Raw genomic sequence first — 15,197 nt, 5'->3', positions numbered from 1 at the left:
AAAACTTACTAAACTATTACTTATCTTCTTAATTTGCCATTAGCAATGGTAATCTTGCTCTAGTTGGACATGGTAATAGTGATTGTTACTATTTTATTTTGGGGAAAGATGTCTTTGAAACTTGAATGTACATAAACATAGAATTTAGGAAAATGTGTCCTTGCCTGTCTCTGACTGCATATCCCCAAACAAATGCTTCAATTCTAAGTTAAAGAAATTTCTCCACTGAGAAGGTAAAGAGCACCTAAAATTCTACACATAATCTCCTTTTATCTCTTCAACATGAATAGTATTATGATCATACTCATAGTAACTACTATTTATTGATCACACAATAAGTTTTGATACCTGAACTGATCTCTTTTATGCATTATGAGTCCTCATAACAACCCAAGGGTAATTATAATGATTCTTATTGTCAAAAATGAGGAAAGAGGACTTACTTAGGTTAATTTGTTTAACAAAAAATAGTGACAAAGCAAGGATCCGTGTCTAAATATGATCAGCACACATGTTCACAATGTAATGTGTAATTCGGAGCTATTTTTCTGAAGAATTTTTCATTCTGTTAGATCAGAAGTTCTAAAAATATCAAGAGAAGGTCACCAGATTGGTCTTCCAGCCACACTCAGATTTCTAAATGACTCAGCAAGCTAGTTGAATATCTGTGTCCAAGTCTAGGAAGAAAGTAGAAGAAATATAAGGCATGTCTTCTATAAATTATAAAAGTACATGCCTCAGAACCATGAAGTCTTGCCCAAAGATGTGGATGAACATGATGTCACCATAAAAGGAAGTCAGTCTCAGTGCTGTCATCCATGCTACCCTGGCCAATAAGGACCAGATTGAAGACAACTGAGTATTGTTTAGGAAGCATCGGTCGAGGAAACCACTATGCAGAAAAGTCTGCCCAGACACAAGCTATAAAGCTGTAAAAAGTCCCAGGGTTGGGGTAGAGTGGAGGACGTGACTAAGGCTTGGCTTTAAAGAAGAAATACAAGGAGTTATTCCAGTACACATGAATTGAAAGTTTGTCTATTATTTCTATTTGCTTTTCAAGTCATTTCCTTGGCTCCTAGGACAAATTCCAGGAAAGTGGTGACGTCTTGAGGATACATATGATTCAAACTCCCTCACTGCTCAAAGAAATCCCCTAGAAAATGTACAGTTTGGAGAATAACATCTTCTGGATTGGGAAGCCTGAGACAAGAGCAAGCCAGAAACTGAGGAATTTGGCAGTTTAAACGCAGATGAAGTCAGATTGAAGAGAACAGAACTCTGGCACACGGGGTTCTTCCTACACGTAAGATCAGGCCTTGGAAAAAGAAAAGGGTGAACACTAGTCCGAGAAAACCCAAGACGAAATGAACTTAAAACCTCTTTTTAAAAAATCTCCATCGAATCCTTTTATTTCCTGTGAGTCAGCAGAATTTAAGAATATGGGTGGCATCACAAAGCAGGGCTGTGTTCCTTCCTTGGCCTAACCCAAAGGAAATGTAACCGCCCTCGTATCTTCATGGCGGGAGGTAGCTGTGCGACTCAGAAGCAGGCACCCGGTGAAGTGGGGCTCTTCTCCTCCCACAGAGACCAGAATCACCTACCTTCCAAAGCACTGGGTTCCAGATCTCAAAGAAAGATGTTCCTGGGTTTTAAAACTGGTGAGAGACCTAAAAAGATTTACATCTCAAAGGAGCCAACAATTTAACAATTGTTAAGTTTTCTAAGGTAAATGCTCTAAGAAAAGGGCGTATAGTCTGGAAGAAGCTTGTCTAAAATTTAGTCAAATTGAGGGAATTAAGTCACAGGTTAAATCCAGGTTAAGAATCAGAAAAAAAAAATTATGATATAAAACCAAGAGTCCCTTCTCACTCTAATATGTCAAGTTTTCCTCTTCTGCATTGTTTCCTCAGTGTCATTTTTTCAGTAATCAGCCCTATGATCGCTTTTCACTTTTTTCCTATATGATTTCCTAAATCAGCAGCTCTCATGACTTTATTGTTTAATGCTCACAATTTCCAAACTATAATATTTATATGTTCAAAAGGAAATATATATATATGTATGTATATATATGTATATATATATATATATTTAAATTTAAATTTTTATTTATGAGAGACAAGAAGAGAGAGAGAGCGAGCAGCAGAGACATAGGCAGAAAGAGGCAGGCTCCATGCAGGAGCCCGATGTGGGACTCGATCCTGGGACTCCAGGATCAAGCCCTGGGCCAAAGGCAGGCGCTCAACCACTGAGCCACTCAGGCATCCCAAGGAAATATATTTTTATTCCAACTTCTAAATTTAGTGTCTTTTGCTTGTCTTCCAAAAAAAAAAAAAAAAAAAAAAAGGAAAGAAAGAAAGAACTCTAAAAGGTTCAGATAAACTAGGAACAAACAAGAACAAGAACTTATTAAACTCAACACCAAAGAAACAAACAATCCAATCATGAAATGGGCAAAAGACATGAACAGAAATCTCACAGAGGAAGACATAGACATGGCCAACATGCATATGAGAAAATGCTCTGCATCACTTGCCATCAGGGAAATACAAATCAAAACTACAATGAGATACCACCTCACACCAGTGAGAATGGGGAAAATTAACAAGGCAGGAAACAACAAATGTTGGAGAGGATGCGGAGAAAAGGGAACCCTCTTACACTGTTGGTGGGAATGTGAACTGGTGCAGCCACTCTGGAAAACTGTGTGGAGGTTCCTCAAACAGTTAAAAATAGACCTGCCCTACGACCCAGCAATTGCACTGTTGGGGATTTACCCCAAAGATACAAATGCAATGAAACGCCGGGACACCTGCACCCCGATGTTTCTAGCAGCAATGGCCACTATAGCCAAACTGTGGAAGGAGCCTCGGTGTCCAACGAAAGATGAATGGATAAAGAAGATGTGGTTTATGTATACAATGGAATATTACTCAGCTATTAGAAATGACAAATACCCACCATTTGCTTCAACGTGGATGGAACTGGAGGGTATTACGCTGAGTGAAGTAAGTCAGTCGGAGAAGGACAAACATTATATGTTCTCATTCATTTGGGGAATATAAATAATAGTGAAAGGGAAAATAAGGGAAGGGAGAAGAAATGTGTGGGAAATATCAGAAAGGGAGACAGAACGTAAAGACTCCTAACTCTGGGAAACGAACTAGGGGTGGTAGAAGGGGAGGAGGGCGGGGGGTGGGAGTGAATGGGTGACGGGCACTGGGTGTTATTCTGTATGTTAGTAAATTGAACACCAATAAAAAAAAAATAAAAAAAAATAAATAAAAAAAAAATAACAAAAGAACCAAGGGTTGCTTTAGAAAACTGCTGTAAATACAATTATAGGAGAATATTAAGATGTCGATGTTTCTTAAAAGAAATATTTTTGTAAAAAGTCATTTGAGGCTCGCCTGGGTAGCTCAGGGGTTCAGGCATCTGAGTCTTGGTGTTGGCTCAGGTCCTGGTCTCAGGGTGGTGAGATCCAGCCCCACCCGGGCTTGTGCTCAGCATGGAGTCTGCTCTAGATCCTGTCCCCCTCCCTCATTCTCCCTCTTTGTTCCAACCCCTGCTCCTTGCTCATGCTCTTTCTCTTTCTCTCTCACATAAATAAATAAACAAAATCTATAAAAACAAAGAAGTATTTTGAAAAAAGCAAACTAGATATAAATGTCCATATTATCCTAATAAACCTGCATAGAAAGAGAATAATTAGGTAAGAGAAAAGAAATAGTATGTGCCTAAATTACAGTAAGTAGAATTGTTCTAATAATCAGGGCAGATTTTTAGAGAAAAACATATACGTATCATCTTTATTCATATACAAAGAGTAGAAAGCTGTATATATTTTTCTTCATTTTGCTTTTTCTTAGCAATATATTCTGAATATCTTTCTGTATTGCTCTGGAGAGAGACATAAAATGATAAAAGGCATTAAAGGACAAAATGGTAGAATTGATAACTGCATTGTCATCTAATTCATTACATATAGAGGTAATGATCAGTTTAATAAAACATGACATGAATTATAAAAAGGGATAATAACTAGACAGCTACTAGGATATTTTTGAATAATAGAATATATATAATTTTTTGCAATTGAATTTAATTGTATCCATTAAATATGTGCTATTTTAGGAAAACATAAATAATCAAATTGACTCAAGTAGAAATAGAAACCTGAGCAGCACAATAAAGTCTGAAGAATTTCCTTTAAGCATAAATTGATAAAGCTCTTTAAAAGAAGATATTGAAATAATCTTTAAATTTTTTAATTTAGATATGCACTGGTCTACTGCTAGGGACTTTCTTGTATACTTGAAGAAGCATTCAAATATGTATTTCAAATATATATCATTTCAACATTTTAAATTAAAAAACCTTCAAGACTTTGTGTGAAAACTTGCCTTAAATAAATCATTACAAATATTGAAATATAAGGTCCACGTAGGTGTGAATGCTTCGTTTTGTGTAATTTTTGTTCATGGCTTTACTAGTAGCACCTGTGTTTTTTTCTTTGAAAAAAAAGTCATTGGAATTTTGATAGGATTGCACTGAATCTATAGATTGCTTTGAGTAGTATGTACATTTTAACAATATTGATGCTCCCAACCCGTGAGCACAGAATATCTTTATTTCCCATATACAAGGCTGCATTAAGATAACTCCTTATAGTTTTGCATTATAGTATGTAAGATTTTTTTTTTCAGTGAAAATATGTGCTTTTATTATAGCACAGGGACCAGATCCATGGGCGGAAAGAGCTGCCCTGAGATTGCGAGGAGTAATTAAAAATAACTACAAATTTAAATAGAATTTCACCTTTAAATAAATACTTAAGACCACTGACAACTTTCTGTAATTGGAAAAGAAGGATTTGTCTCGTTATGAACCTTAAGAACAACATTCCTTCTAGAAAATGTTACTGAAAAATATTTTCTAGGTGGCTCAGTTGATTGAGCGTCTGACTCTTGGTTTTGGCTCAGGTCATGATATGAGGATGGTGGAACCAAGCCCTGCATCAGGCTCCACACTAAGCACGGAGTCTACCTGAATTTTCTCCCTCTGCCCCTCCCCTCACTCATCGGCTCACGCTCTCTCTCTAAAATAAATGTACTAATTAAAAAATACATTTTTTCCAGATATAAATTCTGCTCTGTACAAAACAATTAGTGATATTATTAAACACTCAAGTCGAAAGTAGACATCTTATTATTTTTATAATTAGTGATCATAGGAACAATGTAGCAGCTGAAAGTTTTGAGAAATTACTGTTTCTGGCAAATGCATTTTGTTTACTGAGCTTTTTAGTAGTTAACAAAATAATAAAGTAAAATTCTAAAATTAGCTGTATCTCTTTGAATGAAATGTCAGTATTATTCTGCTTTGGTGATATCTAACTTTATTAGCATCTAGCCACTTGTTTTTCAACTCTCATGTGTATTTCATGCACCTTTTCTTAAGATTTGTATTTAGCATAGTGCCTAGCACATAGTCAATGAATGCTATCAATTTAGTATTACTATAGTTAGAGGAAATTAAAGCAACTATATTTTATCCCTTTTTGAATTAGATATGATTTTTTTAGATATGATTTTTTTTAATTTCACAACAATCATTAATATTGAGGGGGTTGTAGGAACAAAAGGTCCATCTTATACACTAATGACATAAGCATAAACTGATGTAACTTAGACCACTTATCACATCAATCAAAAGTCTTAAAAATATCACTATTATTTGACTCTCCACTGCATTTCTAGAAATTTATCTTCAAGGGAAAAAAAATCACATAAGTCAGAAAAGGTAAACGCACTTGAAGGTTTACCTCACACACTAGATGAACCAAAATATAGGTTCAATAAATCAAAGTATATCAATATAATCAATACCAAGTTCCCATTAAAACTGAGAATTTAAAAATGTATTTGTTGATGTGGAAATGTTTTAGTAACATATTGTTAAGTAAAAAACATACATGTCTTTATATGCATTACCATATTGTAATTTTATTTGTAAACAAGTATGAATATGTATATTCATGACATATCAGAATTATAGAAAGAGGGATAGTGAGAGTAGAGTAGAGCCTGACATGCACGCCCGGCTTCATCTTAGCAGCATGCCGGTGTTGTTAGGCGCTACCCTGGCATCCTCATGAGAGCCATGGTGCCATCCTATTAAATCCAGACAATCTCACGAAACATGAACATCCAATGAGATCGTTTTGTGACTTTAATGAAGTGGGCTCAAACCAACCAACCAACCAATCAACCAACCAACCTAGAATGTAGCTTCCTAGTCTTGTCTAAGCACAGACACAAACAAAGCCACTGTGTAAACCAAATGCTAAACATTTTCCTTTCCTACTTTAGTGACTGCAGTTTACTCACACTGTTAGCCTCACCAGGTTTTTCCTTCCTTCTGGGTTGAATTTACCAAGATACCTGGTCACAGAATGAACCTGCTTCCTCACAGCCTCCAATCCAGAACATATCCCAGCTCACCTGAGACCTCCTCCAAATCACTTTGCTCAACTCCTACAATAAGTCCTTTCTAACACCTTTTTATTGAGACACACATGGTTCACCATATTGGTTTCCGATAGCACTTGTTCTCCCTTGTTGCAGTGAGTAATGAACCCACGTTGGTAAAACTACGGATATATCTCTGGTGGTCTTTGCCGGAATGCAGCAACAATTTATGAAACATATATTATATAACATATTTAATAATGTCATATCATATATTATTATAGATTTTTAAAGCAACTGTTTATAAAAATGATGCAATGAATAAATTATGGGAATAAAAGGAACAGCAAAGGGAATATAGTCAATAGTATATTGCAATAATGGGGTATGGTGACAGATGTCAGCTACATCCATGAAGAGCACAGTATAACATATAAACTTGTTGAATCACTACTTTGTACATCTGAAACTAATGTAATATTGTGTCAACTGCACTTCAAAAAAGTTTAATAAATTATATAATGATGTAATGTGCATTTTAATTTTAATTCAGTTTTAAATAAATAACATTTATTTTTAATTAAAAAACTCTAATATATCTATGTTGAAATTTCTGCAAAACAGGTGATGACTATAATTCCACAGTACTGTGAACCTACAAGAGAAATTTCTTTTAGGTTTGATACTTTGGAAAGCTGAGATTCTTAAGGACACTGTGAATCATATTACTGATGGTATCACCCTGTATTTTATAATCCATTTCTAATGAAATATGTAGTTACCATACATTTTGTCTACTGATATCTCCGCTCACTTCATCTTATTTAGAGTAATCCTTATTTTCCAGTGCCTCTATTTCTTGAATCATGTAAAAATAATTTTATCATAACTAACCTTGGTTTGTAAGCAGGTATACAGCATTTAGGTTGGAAAAGTTATTATAAATAAAATAAAATAAATATTTTTCTTTGGTTGAGAGTATAAAAAATGGTATTACTCATTAAAGTGTGGATTTGGCCACATAAGTATTAACTCAAAGCCAACCACAGGCTTTTTTAAAATGAATGAACAAAATAAATGAGCAAGTATAACTTGATTATTCATAAAATGATCAGGACACATGCATGTACATATCCAAATAGATACATATATTCATCATGTAAGATAAATTTTCATAATAAATTATATTTACTTGCAACGGTTCAATTATTTTTAAGCATTTTGGGTGTTCCCTTTTTCTTAAAACTAGTTTTATTACTGTTTAACAGAATATAAATATCTATTGCTATCCATAGTAATAGATAGAATCAAATTAAGATAGGACTCTGAGATTTAGGGGACAACTCAAAGGTGCCATCCAATCCATGGTTAATTTATATAGTTCAGATGTATAAATTTGCACTTAAAAGTTCTGTATTATACCATTGGCTTAATTATTTGATATAGAAATAATTCAGTGTAGTAGTCAAGTTCACAGGCTGTAGGGTGAGATTACTTCAATATAGAGCATTATGTGGTCTCAAACAAGTTACTCTTTGTGCTTCAGTTTTCTGACCTAGTAATGGAAAATAATAATCATAATATCTCTCACCTTACGTCTTTACTCATTAAATGAGTAAATATCTCTAACGCACTAAGACCAGTGGCAATGGAAGTGCTCTATGCCTTAAGTGTACATGATTGGAATATGAAATAAGGCTTTTTTTATCATTTATGTCAACAAATTCTTCCAAAAGTAATCAAAATTTACTTCATACTAAGCAACTCAATTCCTGATAGAAAAAGTTAAATTATGATGTGATTAAGAGAAAGTATTTCCTATTAATGGCATGGAATAGAACTGTTTGCTTTTCATGGAAAATAATTATTTTCCCTTTAATTGCTTGTGTGTGTGTGTGTATTTCTTAACAAACCAAACCTGATATTTTATTATGAAAATAAACCATTTTTCATAATTTTACCTGATTTATTGCTTATTACTCATAATTTTGCCATTTTATACTTTTGGTATGATCTGTGATAAGTGTTATATAAGCAGAGGAAATTGTTTTTATTACTAACACAAAAGCTAAATTATATAAACATTAAGGGCCATATACTAAATCATAGTTAACTTCTCCAAGTAAAAACAAAACTATAATTTTGATTTTTCTGGCTAGTATTTCTGGAGGTGATTTAAATATGACTTTCTCATGAAAATCAAAATTAAATTTCCCACTTCGTCAAATTGAACATAATAGTTAGTGTGGCCTTCAGAACTATTAAAAAGTATAATAAGTGCATTTTCCTAATACATGATAAAAGTTACCGTGGATCTTTGTACCATCAGCTCTAAAGTCATTAGTAAAGCTCTCAGGAAATCAAACCCACCCCTCATGATTTCAAATACTGTATTACTATGTAATATAGATATAAAACCCATCTGTTCAATCAGAATCAGGACAGTGCTTATAAAAGAAAAATAACCATGCTGTGAGAAAGTAGCTTAATTCTTAACCTGTGATACTCTTAAACTAACATAGGTTTTGTTAATCTTGTGAAAGCACTGCAAAAGATTATAAAAGACTTTAAAAGTTTTTTTAGTCTGTCTATATTGCACACAACCTTTTTATAAAAAGACTATTAATTAAGATAGTTCTTCACAATATTTAAGAGTAATGAAAATGCTTCTAGTTACTGATAGGTAAATAGAACAGATTTATGTAAATCAAATCTTCTTAGACATATCTAATTGGAAGCTTTATAAAAGATACAAGTATGGTTAAGCATGTGGAAATCATACAAAAATAGCTATTGTTTGAAAGCACACAGATTATACCCAAAACAGTATTTCAATAGTAACTATTTTTTTTCCTGGTGATCCATGGTCAAATTATACAGTTCAGATATAGAAATTTGATTCTTTTGGTGTAAGTCCATCCTTACATGTTGAAAAATTATTCAAGTGCAAATATCTGGACAATAGGTGTTGGATTTTTAACCTAATATATAAAATTAAAAATCAAAACTTTTGTAAATTTCAGGACAATGGAAAATATTAATAAACTGGCATGGCTTTAATAATATTAAAAAGTGTTTAAATGATGCTAAGATTATGATTGGTTATCTACAATAACGGGAAGCATGTCCCCATATTGTCTTCAGCTACGGCAACAGACATAGAGCCAAAAATAAAACAGCATGGTGTGTCCTGGAATTTTAATTTTATTCCAAGATTTAGATGAAAAATACATTATTTTATGTTAAAATGACCACAAATATATTAGTAAAACCCAAATATTAGTATAAAATTTTAAAACAAAACATTTTTTGCAACTTTATAATACAACCGAACAGTTCTAACCATATTTCTGGTTCAGGAATCTGCTATTGCTCTTTATTATTAGACTATTTGGTAGAAACATGTAAGAAGTATTCAATTACTTATTTCTGTCTCAGTTCTTGACCAAATACTTGCACGCTTTTGTCAGGACATCATTCTTTCTGGATGTTTATGAGTAAACTTTTACTAATATATTTCTTCAATAAATATACATTTTCTGTCATTAACCAGAGATTGAGAACTCAGTAATGAATAAGACCCATTCCTTGTCCCCAAGGTGGCTCATAGTAAAAAATCAAATCTACAAACATTATCAGCTACAATGCTACACACAGAGGAGTCATCAGGACATTATGCTAAGTGAAAATAAGCCAGCTGCACACACAGAAAAATACTGTATCGTTCCACTTACACGAGACACATGAAGTCAGAACCATAAAGACAGAAAGTAGAGGGGCACCTGGGTGGCTCAGTGGGGTAAGCGTCTGACTCCAGGGTCCTAGGACCGAGCCTCCCTTCCTGGGATCGAGTCCTACACAGGCCTCCTTGCTCCATTGGGAGCCCACTTCTCCCTCTCCCTCTGCCTGCAGCTCCCCTCTGCTTGTATTCTCTTTGTTTGTTGAATAAATAAATAGAATCTTTAAAAAAAGAAAGAAAAGCAAGAAAGAAGAAAGAAGAAAGAAAGAGTGAAAGAAAGAAAGAAAGAGAAGAAAGAAAGAAAGAAAGAAAGAAAGAAAGAAAGAAAGAAAGAAAAAAGAAAGAGAAGAAAGAAACAGTGAAAGAAAGAAAGAAAGAAGAAAAGAAAGAAAGAAAAAGAAAGAAAGAGAAAGAAAGAAAGAAAGAAAGAAAGAAAGAAAGAAAGAAAGAAAGAAAGAAAGAGAAAGAAAAAAAGAAAAAAGAAACAGTGTCTGCCAAAGGCTGGAGGAGGGGAAGATGGGGAGATGTAGTTTATGGAATAGAGAGTTCCAGTTTTATAAGGTGAAAAAAGGGGTGATGGACGAGGCGAGGGCCCCACAACAATGTGAATGTATTTAACACCACTGAACCGTAGACTTGAAAATGGTTCCGATGGTAAATTTTAGGTTTTGTATTTATCCACACACACAAAAAGCTAAGCTACCAATTCCCTTGAAAATGTATCTTCTTGTTAATGACTTAGCTTGTAAATCCAAGTGAAAACACATCTGAAGCAGGCTCATTATTATTTAAGAGATTTTATTAAATGATTCACTTAGAAATATCCACGATGTCCAATTTGCATGAATATTTGGGGTTTTCTATCACGTTGTATGGTAGACAGAGGTTTCATGAGGTGAAAAGTGTAAGATTCCGAGATTCTGCTATAAACTCCTATGTTCTTGATTATAAGAAAATTTTTTATTTTTTTTGTTTTTGTTGTTTTTTTGAAAGATTGTATTTACTCACTTAGTTTTTTGCGGGGGAGGGCAAGAGAGGAGAGAGACGATCCCGAGCAGCCTGCGCCCGGAGCAGAGCCCGACGCTGAGATCATGACCTGAGCCGAAGCCAGGAGTCGGATGCTCAACCACCTGGGCCACGCAGGCGCCTCGTAGGAAACCTTTACAAGGATTTGGTGAATACCTGGAAAATAAATGAATGCAGTTGCATGACTTAGAATGAGATGCCTGAAAGCTTGCTGCCCTCTAGTACAGATTTTCTCTTAATAGATATTTGTTCTTAGGGTCTCTAAGCTTTATTTCACCGTATATTTCCTCTCGAGTCTAGAATTTGATATTTTCCAAAAGCATATTTTTCTTATTTAAGCATTTCTGGCATTTTCTGATCAGGATTTTAGTGGCTTTCTACCAGAAATTTAATTAACTCCATGCATTTTCTGCCGTGTGTCATCAGCACCACAACTAAATAAGTAGAGATTTACCAGGCAATTATCTTTTCTGTTCTTAAAAAAAAAAAAAAAAAAAATTGCTTTCATGTAAATAAATGTTCTGGGTTTCTGCTAATTTCACATAAATTTGAAAACTCTCTACCCTGAGAATAATTAGTTGAATTTAAATTATACAACCATGGTCCAAATATATTATTGTTTAAATTGCAGCACAATTCTCTTTAACTCGCTATCAGACTTAATTGATTTTTTTTTAAGTAAATCTTAAATGTAAACCCATATTTTAAAAATCGCAACTTTTACAAATGGAAGAGTGGGGACTTTTGCTTCTGGGAAGACAGAGGGGTCCTGGAGCCCCTAGTCCTGGAGCTAAGTACAGTGAAAGGCCCTGGGCATCACCTTCAGGTGGAGCACTAGGCTGGGAATGGGGCACAAGCGGAGGCCCAGGAGCCAGGAAACAGAACTCTAGTGGCAACGGGGTGCGGAGTCCCCTGGGATTTTTGTTTCCTTTTGGCCTCTCGACCTGGAGCTAAAGCTGAGAATCCCAGCACACCAGCGGGCACAAACCAACCAGAGCTCCCCATCCAGGGTGCTGTCAGCCGCAGGCCAACACCAGGCAGCACGACACAGACACGGCCCCCCAGTCACCATTCCAGAGAAACCATTCCTACCTCCCCAGACCCCCCCAGCCCCCCCCCAGGTTTCCATGCCCCTGAGGCCACCCTGTCACCGTGATGCTGTCAGGGATGGAGCCAGGCCCCCCGGGATGACCAGATGCCCTTCTCCATCACAAGGATGTCACACCAGGCACCTGGCAGGGGGCATCGCTCTTGCCACCAGCAGGTGAAAGTGAGGCCAGCTTTGCCCCCCTGCACCCCTGGAGTCAGGGAGGACCACCGGGGAGGAATAATTAGCAGCTACTTCTCTTCCTGCCTGACAAGGAGGATCAGAGGAGCTCGAGGGAAGGGCAAAACTTCAGGTCGGGCTGCAGCACGATCTCCGCCTCCTGCAGGTGCGCACACGCTGTTGGGGAGCCTGGCCCCTGCAGCCCTGGCAAGGCCCCTGTCCCTGAGCCTGCTGCAGCCACAGGCCTGCCACCCGCTGCCCTAAATCCCCGGCCCTCCGTGGACAATCACACGTCAAAACCCAGGAGAATCACAGACTGAATGGAAAACAGACAATAGATGCCAATGAGGAGGAGGCAGAGATGCTCAAGCGCACCTGGGGTGGAAGGGCCCGTAGATGGATACAGGGACGGAAAGCCAACTGCACGCCAGGTCACAGCCTCCTGCAGTGCACACACCAGATGGCACGATATGTTCTGCTCCCCAAAGAGAAGGCGGGGACTTGCCTGCAGCCCCCACTGCCCTGAAATGTGAAGTTTGATGCCCCTGAATCCCTTGTGTCCGCAGGCCAGGCCTTTCCACCAGAAGCTACTTTTAAGGTAGGAAAAGCCTATGCCCAGTTTTATAGGCCCAGGTGCATGGTATCTTCCTGTGGCTCCCAAGTACAGAATTTGCCTTTCAGATACATCAATTCGGGTTTGGGGGTCAACAGAAGAATATGACTGGCTCGGAAATATGTGCGGGTAAACGTAGAACCTGATGGCATCACTTCAGGATCCAGTGGGAATGCCCCAGACATTGGGGAGTCTTCAGTAGAGACCTGAGCCAGGGTCCCCAGTGCCGGGTCCTCACCGCTGAGCCCCCCACGTGTCCTGCCTGGGGGCCTCCTCTTTCCTGGGCCCCAAGCCAGCCCCCGTCGGAGAATCCGTTGGAGATTTGTTCAAAGACATATCCCGTGCTGCACCTCCACAATTCCTGAGCCCGTCAGCCTGGAGTGGGGCCCAAGGATCTTGGCTGCCTTAGTTTCCCCGTGATGCCGCTGCTGCTGGTCCAGAAACCACACTTTCATTAGCTCCGCTTGAGAGTCGCATTTCCCAGGTACGAAACCACATTTATTCAAGCCTGAACGAGTATTCCGTGGATATCTCGTAAAACCCATTAAAATGAGGAATTATGAGAACTCTGTGAGACGTGACTTTGTTTATTATTATTATGAGAAACTCTCTTTATAAAATGCACCACAGCTGCAAAAACCAGGGAATTGGAAATCATCAGGCTCGAGTGCGCATGGTTTCAAATTGCCCACCGAAGCAGCTTTCCTTAACCATTTAATATTTTTGGTGTGATTGTTACCAGTCTATAGGCTACATATCATCTTGTCCTTAAGTCAAAAAAAATATATATATAACTTAATTATATTATGTTTTATTTCTTTTTTTTTTGTTTTATTTCTTACAAAACAAAAAGTTCTATGAATCAAATTTCGATCATTTTATGACAATACGTCGGCTGGCCCATCTTTTTTTTTATTTTTCCTGACCAATTATTTCAAATTACTGTTAGAACCCAGAAGATCTGGTGGTTATGTCACCACAATCTTATAAATTACGACCCAGTTTGTAATCATATGATCATATAATAAAATACTCCAAAACATCTTACTCAATAGTACTCGGTAACGTACTCTCTGAGAGAGGTGAGCTGATACCTATCGGAATATATTTTCAACATCAGCAAATTGATACGTCATCAGATTGGTTCTCATGGAACTTTTTTTTATATTAATAAGAACATTTTCTTTAAAGTATAAACCATTAAGTGTGTAATGCAGTTAAGTAGCCTTCATTTGGACACAGGCGTTTGGTTTTGCCTGCAAGGTGTATTTTCTTGTTTGTTTTGTTTTGTTTTGTTGTTCTGGACGAGAATTCCCGTGGAGTCTCTCACTTCGAAGCCCACATATGGCAACATTCCAAGGGCTTTAAAGTGCCTTTCTAAGATATGGGCAGGAGACTCTGGATTCCGGTGCTTTCATTCTGATTTTTGGTAGCATTTTTCCTTCCTTCTTTTGTTTGCTCTTTTCTCTTTGGAGGAGACAAGACTTTGCAAACAATTCCGGGACTTGCCTGGGGTGCTGTGACAGGGAATTACATCCTGTTTTAAAGAGAATTGCTTATGACGAGGTATTTACACTGGACACGGGGCAGGCGGAAGAGAGCCAGACTCATAATTAGGAGGCGAGACATTTATCTCCCAGCAGCACAGAGCTCCCCACGGGCAGACCCTGAATCCAGGCAAGGGCCGCCGTCAACCCCTTCTGCAGGGCAGCAAAGGCCGAGTCTGCGGTGGCTTGAGGCCCAGTGACAGTTGCCAGGGCTGTTGGCTCGGCGCAGGCTACAGAAAGCACATCCCAACACAGCTCTCCGGCTGGTGAGCAGTTTGCCTCCAAACCTCTGTGCCGTATTTTGCTTTCGGTACATGAACAAGCCCCATCGCGTTTAGTAGTCTGAAACCATTTTAAGAAAACGGACAGTCCCTGACTTGTAATAGTTCGACTTTTCACTTTTCGACTTGACAATGGCGTGGAAGCGATAGGTACTTAGTAGAAGCTACATTTCACATTTTGAATTTTGATCTTTTCCTGGGATGGCAATATGGGATGCAATCCTCTCTGGTGGTGCAGGGCAGCTATATGGAGC

General features: G+C 37.4%; 1 long non-coding RNA gene across 1 annotated transcript in view; it reads right to left on the bottom strand.

The window, feature by feature from the left end:
* Nucleotides 1-11,038: 11,038 nt before the first annotated feature.
* LOC140636199 (uncharacterized) overlaps nt 11,039-15,197 on the bottom strand; it is a 110,698-nt gene continuing 106,539 nt past the window's right edge. The window contains exon 5 of the long non-coding RNA XR_012033495.1: nt 11,039-11,391. This is a non-coding gene — a long non-coding RNA (uncharacterized lncRNA). The remainder of the gene's footprint in view (nt 11,392-15,197) is intronic.

This window comes from Canis lupus, chromosome 7 (assembly GCF_048164855.1).
Source record: "Canis lupus baileyi chromosome 7, mCanLup2.hap1, whole genome shotgun sequence".
Classification (NCBI taxonomy): domain Eukaryota; kingdom Metazoa; phylum Chordata; class Mammalia; order Carnivora; family Canidae; genus Canis; species Canis lupus.
The sequence above is the reverse complement of the archived record's forward strand: the minus strand, read 5'-3'. Positions and strand labels throughout refer to the sequence as shown.